The 11,554-nt window shown below is 42.3% G+C and overlaps 1 non-coding gene and 2 pseudogenes across 1 annotated transcript; all 3 read left to right on the top strand.

Annotated features, from left to right (window-relative positions):
* The first annotated feature begins 6 nt into the window (after nt 1-6).
* Nucleotides 7-434, top strand: LOC114008491 (nucleolin pseudogene; annotated as a pseudogene).
* Nucleotides 435-9,959: 9,525 nt separating this feature from the next.
* On the top strand, nt 9,960-10,045 carry LOC114008517 (small nucleolar RNA Z195/SNORD33/SNORD32 family). Its single transcript, XR_003550038.1, has one exon. It is a non-coding gene; the product is annotated as a small nucleolar RNA Z195/SNORD33/SNORD32 family (small nucleolar RNA).
* A 39-nt stretch (nt 10,046-10,084) lies between these two features.
* Nucleotides 10,085-10,497, top strand: LOC102503395 (60S ribosomal protein L13a pseudogene; annotated as a pseudogene).
* The last annotated feature ends 1,057 nt before the right edge of the window (nt 10,498-11,554 follow it).

Here is an 11,554-nt window from a genome sequence, read left to right as displayed (position 1 = left end):
TTGGTTTTGTAGACTTCAACAGTGAAGAAGATGCCAAAGCTGCCAAGGAGGCCATGGAAGATGGTGAAATTGATGGGAACAAAGTTACCTTGGACTGGGCCAAGCCTAAGGGTGAAGGTGGCTTCGGAGGTCAAGGTGGAGGCAGAGGAGGCTTTGGAGGTGGAGGTGGAGGCAGAGGAGGCAGAGGTGGATTTGGTGGCAGAGGCCCAGGAGGCTTTGGAGGGCGAGGTGGCTTCCAAGGAGGCAGAGGTGGAGGAGGAGACCACAAGCCACAAGGAAAGAAGATGAAGTTTGAATAGTTTCTCTGTCCCTCTGTCTTCCCTCTTCCATTTGAAAGAAAGGACTCTGGGGTTTTTACTCTGTTACCTGATCACTGACAGAGCCTTCTGAGGACATTCCAAGACATTGTGCAGTCCTGTGGTCTATTTGGAAAGCCACAGAAATAACGTTTTAAGGGAGATACTCTTGTTGGTTTGGACTCTTGTTGGTTTGGACTGGATATTCATATAAACTTTTTAAAGAGATGAGCGATAGAGCTAACCCTTATCTGTAAGTTTTGAATTTATATTGTTTCATCCCATGTACAAAACCATTTTTTTCCCTATAAATAGGGTTTTTTTTTTGTTTGTTGTTTGTTTGTTTGTTTTGCGTTGGGCAATTGTAAAGGAAAGCAGAATGTTTTATTATGATTTTTGCTTCGATGACTTTAGGACAAATTTAAAAAAAGTCCTAAACTCTGGGAAAAAAAAAAAAAAAGAAAGAAAACAAGTCACCAGGTCCAGGACTTGAACCGCAGTGGCCGTGTGGGAGTCCAGTGCCCTTAACCACCATGCCACCTGCCGGCCCCTCCATTACCTCTTTTTTATTCCTTCATCCCCTAACACTCCACATCTGACCAACAGACTTTGAACTTCCTCTGAAGTTCTAGAGCAGTGGTTTTTACATTGTGTCTCACAGGGCCTTGGGCTCCATGGAGTACTTCTAAGGCCTCTAAGGGAAAAAGGAAGCTGAGTAGGTGAAGTTTTGAGTTTCCCACAATCACACTTCAACCAGAAGTGCTCTACTTCAGTTTGATTCAAGTGTGAGCTCACACTCCCTATGGGAAGAGACAGAGGAAAGAGACAGGAGAGAGAAGAGAGAGGGAAAGTGAGAAATCATCCCCTGGGGAGATGGCTACACTACAAGCCCTTCTCCTCCTTGGATTTTGGGCACAAACACACACACACACACACACACACACGCACGCTTGACATGAATTTTCAAGCCACCAGGTCTGGGACTTGAACCACAGTCAGCCACGTGGGAGTCCAGTGCCTTCACCACATTGTCACTTGCAAGTGCCTATACTATGTTTTCCTTTAAGACTTTGTTGAGAAAAAAAAATGTGGCTACAGGAAAAAGAAAAAAAAAATTTAAGAACTTTGAAAAGCTATTTTCAAAGACCTTTGTACTATGGGTATCACAGTCATTTTCATGTGTTACATTTACACATGCATATCTGCTACTGCATCATTTGAAACCCATATGGGTTTTTTTTTTTTTTTTAAGTTTATTTCTTCCATGAGAGTGATGCAGAGAGAGTGAGAGAAGCAGAGAGAAATTCCGAGAGGCAGGCACCTACAACAGGACCCTCATAGTGATCCACCCCCTACTCTAACCAACCTGGACTATGGGCACAGGTACACGTGTCCAGCAGATACAAGGAGTGCCTGGATCATAAACGTAGGACCTTCCTGTGAAGGTCCAGCCATGCCATCACTGCACTACTACCTGGCCCCGAATCCCTGGATGGATACAGCCAATAAGCCTTTGGATTGAAGAGATAAGGCTTAAAGGAGACATTATGGTGGTGGACATCAATTTTATGCTGAGCTGTAAGCGAGAAGAAAGCTAGATAAACTTTTGCTGTTTTCCCAGAAAAACAGAAAGTGAGAACCAGAAGGTGTGTGTTACAAGGATGGAAATTTTAGATCGATATGAACAACTGTCAGTTTGACCCAAGTAGTGATGGACTACCTTGCAAAGGCCTCCTTGGTGGAATCATCTGCCAAGAATGACTCAGAATGATCTCAGTGTGGGGCTGACCATCCCACAGAAGACCTTGCAGGTTACTTTGACTTCACCTGTCTAATCTGTTGTAATTATAAGCAGTCCACACTGAGATTCCAGATGGCTCTGTATCTGAATTTTTTGAGACTGTAATACCAGCAGTACTTTTTTTAACTTGGAAAACGAATTGATTTGATACTTTTATATTATTTAACTAGCTATTATCTGCTTCTTGACTAAAGAAAGCCTCCTAAGGCTGTTTTAGAAAGATGGCCCCAGGGCTACAGTGGTATCAATTGGGGCAGCCAGTGCTGTTACTGAAGCAATGTTAGCATCTTCTGGCCACAGATTTGCCAGTGCAGCCCATTTGGAGAAAAATTTATAGCTTCTTCTTCTTCTTAGTGTAAATGGGAATTCACTTGACTGAGGTAATGTACTATGGGCTTCTGTAATTGTCTCTGTGAGAGATCAGTAGCCACGTGTCGGCAGTATGCCAAAATAAAGTTGTACCTTAAAAAAAAATTAAAAAGTCAAAAGTTTACTTTCCTGCCTATTTTACATTGGACTTTTATTGCAGTTTGATTGAGTTACCCTGCTTGGATGTTGGTAGTACATTTTATTCCTAGAACTACCAATTTACCAGAATCAAAGAAGATTACTTATTTCCATGCCTTGGAATCTTTTGTATGGTGTGTTTTGGAATAGATTGGCTAGAGAGACTAACCATGGCCCTGGGGTTGCCATTGTTCTCATAAAAAAAATTTTTTTTTTGGAGAGGTTTTTGCTATGGGATGTGTGCGCCCGCCAGAAAGACAGAGAGAGACAGAGAGACAGAAAGCGAGAAATCACTCCCTGGGGGGATGGCCACGCCGCAATCCCTTCTCCTCCCTTCTCCTCTCTGGATCTTGGACACGCACACACATGTGCCTGGTGTGAGTTTAAGCCACCGGGTCCAGGACTCGAACCACGGTCGACTACATGGAAGTCCAGCGACATAGCCACTGCGCTAACTGCTGGTCCCATGTTCTCATAAAATTTTGACACAGAATATTTAGAAACCTTGAAAGAATTTGTTTGCTCACTTAACCAGATGAGATATTCATCTTTTCTGCAATGATTTATGAGATAGAAGAGTACTATTTGTAGTTTGATGATTCCATTTTAGTAATATTATGCTAAATATTGGTTAAAGGCTTATAGTGGGGAGAAAGTTTGATTTCATGAGTCTCATATACTATATATTAAGGAAACATATTCTACCAATAAACTGAAGAACATAGCTTCATATCACATAAATACTTATCTTTAAAAAGAATAGCCTCCTTGACCAGTTAGTCTTATGAATAAAAGACTAAACAGAAGTATTATTATGTAGATATTAATTGACATTGACATTCATATTAACTACATGGCATGTGAACAGCACTGTATAATTTATGATCATTAGAGTATTTTTTCTGTAGCTTAATCTGTCCTATCTCACTTAGCCTCTTGTACTGACATGCACACATTTCGGGTTTGCTCCCTAACTCGTTATGCCACCCTGTTACTTATTCAAGATATCAGCCCCTCAGATGAGTATTTCACATTCAGTCATTGGTTCATAGCTAATAACCCCCCTTTAAATTCTGGTAAAAGCATTAGGTGTCTTATTTTCTTAAATTTTATGTTTTATTAGCAAGATAGTTTATTTAGCATTTGCAACATAGTAAATAAGGAAGAAATTTATTTAATGTTCATGGTTTAAGCTAACAGGATTAAAAACTCAGTATGTGTTACAAGCATATGGCCCCTTTTCATGACTAATCACTTGAGATATGTAAATGATGTCACCATAGAAGCAGCAGAAGGAAATATAAAAATATATAATATAATCGTGTTTCAGAGGAAGAATAACCAATTATATTACACGGATCAGCTCTAAAAGAATCAAGAAACTTCTTGCAAATGGCTAAGGATCAAAGCTTTATTTTATATGCTCAAACAAATGCATTCAGAAACCAAAGTCCAGGATTAAGACTGTCATAAGGGATGCAAAATGTGTAGCACAGACACAATCTTTGATGCAAATGTCACAGTTCTAAAAATCGCCTGGTAGCACTGGGCAGCCTTTGAAATTTGGTTCCTATGTCAAGCTTGTCAATATACTACCCATACTGCTAGAGGCTTAAAATCGGTTCTTTCTTGGTTTATTTGGGGTGGGGTTGGGGTGAGGGAATGCAAAATCTGTTGCTCATTCATTATATGTACAAGGCAACGTCTGTTCCCTGCTAATGTTTTGTCTGCATTTCTGCCTGTGTATATGCTAAGTAACCACAGAAATGAACGTTGTGGTTGAAATCTAGTAGCTCCAAGGTGAAAATGGGTAGGTAGGCACATTACTTGGGCCAGCATTCAGCTGGGATGAACTAGTTGTTAAAACATTAAACAAGTTGGTAAATAGCTACAATTGTGATGCCTCCAAGTGCTATCTGCCCTGGCTGCCTTAGCCCCTCCCTTGTAGACTCTCTAGACCTTTCTATAATTCATCAACTAAAGGTATAATGCATGGTGCAGTAGAAGCTTCAAGACCCCGCTGGAGCATTATGTTAAATACTTTGAATATTATCTCTGGATATTAGCAAACTTTCCAGAAATCTGGCTTAAAAGAATGGGGGACCAGCAGTTAGTGTAATGGCTATGTCGCTGGACTCCCACGTAGTCGACTGCAGTTCGAGTCCTGGACTCGACGGCTTAAAATTCATGCCGGGCGCGTGTGTATGCGTGCCCAAGATCCCGAGAGGAGAATGGAGGAGAAGGGATTGCGGCGTGGCCACCCCCCCCGGGGGGGGTGATTTCTTGCTTTCTGTCTCTCTGTCTCTCTCTGTCTGGCTGGCAAGTACACTCCCCCTATAGCAAAAACCTCTAAAATAAAAAAAAAAAAGAGTGAGATGTTTCTATTCCTCAATAGCATTATCCAGCCAGGGTCCTACCTAGAAAGAGATGGCACACTGAAATTAAGATAATCTGATCAGAGTCTTGTATAATGGAATTTTACAAGGATGTGGGTGGGTGTGTATGGGCCAAGGTAGAGGGAGCCATAGCATAGTGCAGTAACTTAGGGTTGGGAAAATTGTCCTCTCCCTGGGCCCAAGTGGATGGAGGAGGGCTGGCTGTAATAGAGAAGGCTGATTTTGAGAGAGGTGCTCTAAGTCAAGGACAGTCAACCTGCAGCAACTCTGAAGGCAGTGATCCCAATTAAGTATCCACAACTCACAGATGAGCCTAGCTTCTTTAAGTTCCCTCACTGGTAGAGAGCAGTGGGAAGTCAGGAAGCATAAGAACCCACTGACATAGTCTACAGGTTGTATTTCTTGGGCAGTGGTCAGAGTTGAAGGTGGAGAATGGATTTGGAAGGGCCAAGAGAAGACACTCAGCCCACTATCTAATGGTTGTTCTTATAAGTAATTATTCAAAATAGTTTGTTTCCCACATAATGTTCTCTACAGTTCACAAGGAGGAAATATTTAAGACTTGTTTCTTTGAAAGTATTACACTGGGGGCCACAGGAAACTTGGTGATTAAGGTACTGAATCCCAATCTCTGACTGCACAGTTCAAGTCCCAGATCTAGCAGGTTGAAAAACATGCTGGGTGCATGTGCATGAGTGCCCAAAATCCTGAGGGGAGAATGAAGGAGAAGGGATTGCAGCATGGCCACACACACACACACACACACACACGGAGGTGATTTCTCATTTTCCTTCTCTCTCTCTCTCTCTCTCTCTCTCTCCAGTGAGCCCATGCACACTGTGGCAAAAAATCTAAAACAAAATAGAGTATCATATTGGATTAGAAAATCTATCACTTTTTAATTTTTTAAACTAACTTCATTCTCTATGTTATGCTTAATATCAAACCAAAACCATCTCTCAAATTGATTTTTCACAATCAGATTTACACAAAGTTTCCATATTACAATGATAAAAAAATAGATGTGCACTTGTTCAACAGAGATATCTAAAAATAAAATGACAGAAACTCTGACAGATGTAATTACTCCTGAGGTAGGGCAATGTAGTAATTTATTCTCAGTAAGATTTAGTTGACTTCTGTGATGCTTTAAGTGTGAAAATACATCCCTGTGGATAAAAACATACTGTCTATCTTAGAGAGGTTACAATTATTTCTGACCAAACTGACTCATGTTTCTTTTTCTTATAAGAACAGATGCTTACTATCTACATATTAAAAGAGGAAGAGAAAAATTATAAGCCCAAGAGAAACTGTGCTTCTTTCTTGCCTTTGTTCTTACCCAGCCCACCTTTAAAATGGTGAGCATACAGTAGTCTTCCTAGTTTCCTGTTGCTGCACACATTCCCTTTGGCACCCTCAGATTTTGAGAGAGCATGAGGTAGTGGAGCACATAGAAGGCTAGGCAACAATGGGAGAAATGGCTTCCAAGATGTGGGACAGCAAATACACTATAGCCCTGGTGACATTGTTGTCATGGGGATGTTGCCAATGCCTTAATCTATGCGGGACCCCTGGCCACACTAGGAGTAACCCACAGCTGGTGACAAAAAAAAACTGAGTTCTAGATTCCAATTAGACAAATCACTTCTTTAAGATGGGGATGACCTCTATCTTCAGAGGACTTTTGTAAGGACTATGCTCTGGTGGCCAGTCCTGGCTGGAGGATCCACTTTCCTTTTAGCAAAGGTCCTAAATAGGCATTTAAACTCCTTTGTCATCTACAGGTTTTGCACTTGTGGTCAGGTTGGCCCTCCTTAGCACTGTACTAAGGAATTTATGATGTCCTCATCTAAGAATAAAATCTATTGCAAAGGCATGGGGAACAGTTTTGTATTTTGAGAAGTGTTCCATCCAAACAGAAGAGGAAAAGAAATACGTTTTTAAATTCTCTGACCATCAAGGGTTTTTTTCTTTTAATTATGTGCTTTGAGTGGCTACCAAGAAAGTTGGATAATGGAAAAATTACAGGTAATTTAAGTTTCCAACCTTTATCAAGAGCCTACTGAGTGCCCAGCACTGTGCCAAGTATCAAAACAATGATAGAATTTGACATCTACTTTGGCCTCAAGAAGGTCATGGCCTGATAAGAGAGCACATTTAGACTTAGGAGCACAAAGGGTACAGAGTAGCGAGTATTTAGCTGTTAGAGGGAGAGTAAAAACTGAAGTCTCTTCAGAAAAGATGACACATGGGGGTCAGCAGGTGACATGGTGGTTGAGGTGCTGGATTTTCACAAGGTGGACCACAGTTCAAGTCCTGGACCCAGATACTTGAAAATCACACTAGATACATGTGCATGCATGCCCAAAATCCTGAGGAGAATGAAGGAAAAAGGATTGTGGCATAGCCATTCCCCCGAGGAGTGATTTTTCACTTTCCCTCTCTTTGTCTCTCTTCAACAAGCTCACAGAAAAAAACAAACAAACAAACAAACAAACAAAAAAGGTGATATCTGAGCTGGACCTTGTAGGATAAATTCTAAGCAGAGGAGACAACCTAGGCAATGGCATGGGGTAACAGCTCAGTGAGTCTGGGGAAGGCATGGGAAGGCTTAGTCTGGAGCAGTGACTGTCATGAAATGCCTAATGCTAGGAGCTTGGACTTTATCCAGTATGCAATGGGTAGCTGTTGTGGACCTTAAACCAGGCAGGAACATAGTTAGTATGACATTTTAGAATGATTAGCCTTATAGGAACATGGAATGAATAACGTTCCTGTTCCAGACATTTGTGTTAGTCCTTTGCTTTCACCAAATAGCTTTCTAATTTGCTTCAACTTAAATTAACAATGAAATTAATTCTGTATCAAGCAGGAGGTGGGAACCATATCACTTTAAAAAAATTATTTTAAATTTATTTTATTTCTTCCATAAGAGAGAATGTATACACGAGAGAGAGACAGAGAGGCACCCCTGACAGAATCTCATCATTTCATGGTCCTTTTCAGCAGCCTTCTAACCAGTCAGAATCTTGTGCACTCATACCTGATATGTTTCAGGTCCACTCAGAATTCAAACCTTTAGGCAGCTGTTTGACTTCCAGAACTGCAGATCAATAGCCCAATGCTGGGAACCAGCAGTTAGCATAATGGCTATGTTGCTGGACTCCCACATAGTCGACCCCGGTTCGAGTCCCGGACCCGGTGGCTTAAAACTCACGCCAGGTGCATGTGCGTGGGTGCCCAAGATCCCGAGAGGAGAAGGGAGGAGAAGGGATTGCGGCGTGACCATCCCCCCTGGGGGGTGATTTCTCGCTTTCTGTCTCTATGTCTCTCTCTCTGTCTGTCTGGTGAGTGCATGCGCCCTATAGCGAAAAACCTCTCCAAAAAAAAAAAAAAAGCCCAATGCAAGGGGAAAATTTAACATAAGAATTGTTAACTTAGGGTAAGCCTGCAGCATAAATGATTAGGACAGCCGGATCCCACATAGCCAAATGTGCAGTTAAAGCCCTAAACCTGGTGGCTTGGAAGACATGCTGAACACGTGTGCTTGTGTGCCCAATATTCCAGCAGGAAAATGAAGACGAGACTACAGTATGGCCAGCCTCTCCCACTTTCTCTCTTTCTCTTTGTCTCTCTCTCTCTCTGTCTCTCCAGTCAGGGCACACACCCATAGCAAAACTTAAAAAAGAAAAAAAATAATTGTTAACTAAGTGAAGAACTGAAAAGATGACTACATTAAGGTATTATGGTCGTTTTAATCCATTTTTACATTGCTAACACATTCTTGAGAATGCATACTTTATAAAAAATAGAAGTTTATTTGCAAAATTCACAATTCTGGTGACTGGAAAGTCCAAAAACATCACATGGTGCATGTTGGAAGGTGGGATCTTTAGCAGTGTGGTGTGATCTTTATCTACGAACTTCTCTCTGTCATTCTGGTCCTGTTCCTTCTGCTTATAAATCCACCAGAACTCAGTTTTAGAGGCCCCACCCTGTTGACCTTATCACACTGAAAGGCCCCACTCTGGGATACCATGAAGGATTAAGTTTTCATTTCATACCTTTACAACACAGCCATGTCCCAACACAAGAATTCGGGAACAATATCTGAACTATAGCAACAGTATAGTAATTGAAGAAACAGCTACGAACTGGAGGGCTAGAGGAACATAGGAAGAGGTCAAATTATTAAAACTTAAAAGCTTTTGGGGACGGTGTTTGATACTACGAAACTTGTTTCTGTAAACTAGAATCAACTGCTGCTCCTGGAATGAACTGCCACTGCAAGGGTGGAGAAGTGAGGCTGGGGAGGTGCTGACAAGTTGGAAGAGACCAGAAAGGAAACAGGAAAAATCAGCTCCTGTCAGCCTTCTCCTTGCTCTGCTTGTCTAGCACTTCTTGGCTGAGCTTACTAGGGAGCAGGCAGGCCGGAGTCCCAACCCAGAGCCACAAACCAGAGTGTAGAAGTTCGGAACAGATTTTTATCATTTTCATTATAGTTTAGCAACTAGTACAGTTGCCATTACCAGAGTGGGTATCAATTATAAAAAAAAAAAAAAAAAAAAAAAAAAAAAGGCACAGATATCCTGGAAGCCAAAAAATGTCCTAAACTATTAGGAGATAATTTGTCACCTTCTAGACTTATTTTCATGGCTCTCTTTGTGCACTACTTGCTGTCTTTGTAACCTCTAATTCTCATTCTCTTTAAAGTCTTGGGAATTTTTGCTTAAGATTTATTGACATCCGGGACCAGCAGATGGCGTAACGATTATGTTGCTGGACTCCCACATAGCTGACCATGGTTTTGAGTCCCAGATCTAGCAGCTTACAACTCTCGCCAGGTGCATGTGCGTGCATTCCCAAGATCCCGAGAGGAGAGTGGAGGAAAAGAGACTGTGGCATGGCCATCACCCATGAGGGGTGATTTCTTGCATGTCAAAAGGTAGGTAGTATCTGGCCAGTGAAGAGGACTTCTCCCACTCAATGTTCGAGTTTCCCAACTATGAGATGACTCCACATGCACTACCATCTGAGGCCACCTGTCCACCTGCCTGGGGGAGGGGTGCCCTCTTGGGCCCCACTGAGCATCCCGGTGCCCTCTGCCCACAGGCATGCTGCCCCACAAGACCAAGCGTGGCCAGGCTGTTCTGGACCGCCTCAAGGTGTTCGATGGGATCCCGCCACCCTATGATAAGAAAAAGCGGGTGGTGGTGCCTGCTGCTCTCAAGGTTGTGCGGCTGAAGCCTGCAAGGAAGTTTGCCTACCTGGGGCGCCTGGCTCATGAGGTCGGCTGGAAGTACCAAGCAGTGACGGCAACCCTGGAGGAGAAGAGGAAGGAGAAAGCCAAGATACACTACCGGAAGAAGACACAGCTCATGAGGCTACGAAAACAGGCCGAAAAGAATGTGGAAAAGAAAATTGGCAAATACACAGAGGTCCTCAAGACCCATGGACTCCTGGTCTGAGCCCAATAAAGACTGTTTATGCCTCATGCTTGGCCTGGACTGCCCTTCCTCCATTGCCTGGGATGTGGGGGCTGTCTAAGGTGCCCTGGGGGCAGCCTGGGACTTAGAAAGTTAGGGACAGAGAAAATGGCCTTAGTCACAGTTTGTCTGTGGGTTAAATAGCTCTAAGAGGTGACCCAGTGGCCTGCGTTCCTGCGAGAGTTCTGGAGAATTGACGGGGCAGTGAGCTGGACACTGGCAGGGAACCCACCAGTGTGAGTGGGGCCTTTGGCCAGGCGTCCAGGGCAGACCTGTGCTGTGAGGACGTGCCTGGGGTGGGTGGAAGGTGTACAGCTGGGTGACAGGAGTTGCCTTCAGTCCTTCCTGTATGTTGTGATGAGAAACAATAAATTATTTTTAAAGGGAAAAAAAAAAGGTAGGTAGTATCAAGGATGTCGAAAGGTGGGCAGTATCATCTTGGCCCTTTAACCTCATGCCTATCTTCTCACTCATCTTGAATTTTCTGAGTCATATATGTCATTGATAGAAAAATCTTGGTTCCTTTAGTTATTTTTACTTCATTAATTTTCCTACAAGTTCCTTGCTTAGAACCTTGCTTTTTGTAAGCATTTGTACATGTTTATGGAATTTAAGAGTCTGAATCATGTGGATTAGTCATTTGACTATGTACTGCTTGTGTTTTTCTGAAGTTGACTTCTATAAGTCTTACCTTACTCACTAGATGATGGTCTCTTTTTTTTTAGAATTATTTCTTTAATTTTATTTATTATTGTTATTATTTTAATTTGCTATAGGGTATATGTACTCATGAGAGAAAGAGAGAAAGGGAGAAAAAGAAAGAGAGAGAGAGAGAGAAAGTGAGAAAGCAAGCAGTCAGGTCTGGGACTCAAACTGTGGTCAACCATGTGGAGTCCAGCACTTTAGCCACCATGCCACCTGCTGGCCTGATGGTGGTCTTCTTGAAGGCAGGTCTGTGTGTAGAAAAGCATGGACTTAGAGTCAACAGAATTAAGTGCAAATCCAAGCTCTGACATTTGGTAGTAAATAAATTAAGCAAATGACTTAATCACTAAATCTTAGTTC

Source organism: Tupaia chinensis, unplaced genomic scaffold (genome assembly GCF_000334495.1).
Source record: "Tupaia chinensis unplaced genomic scaffold, TupChi_1.0 Scaffold000350_1, whole genome shotgun sequence".
Classification (NCBI taxonomy): Eukaryota; Metazoa; Chordata; class Mammalia; order Scandentia; family Tupaiidae; genus Tupaia; species Tupaia belangeri.
Note: the sequence above shows the minus strand (reverse complement) of the source record. Positions and strands in the feature narration are given on the sequence as shown.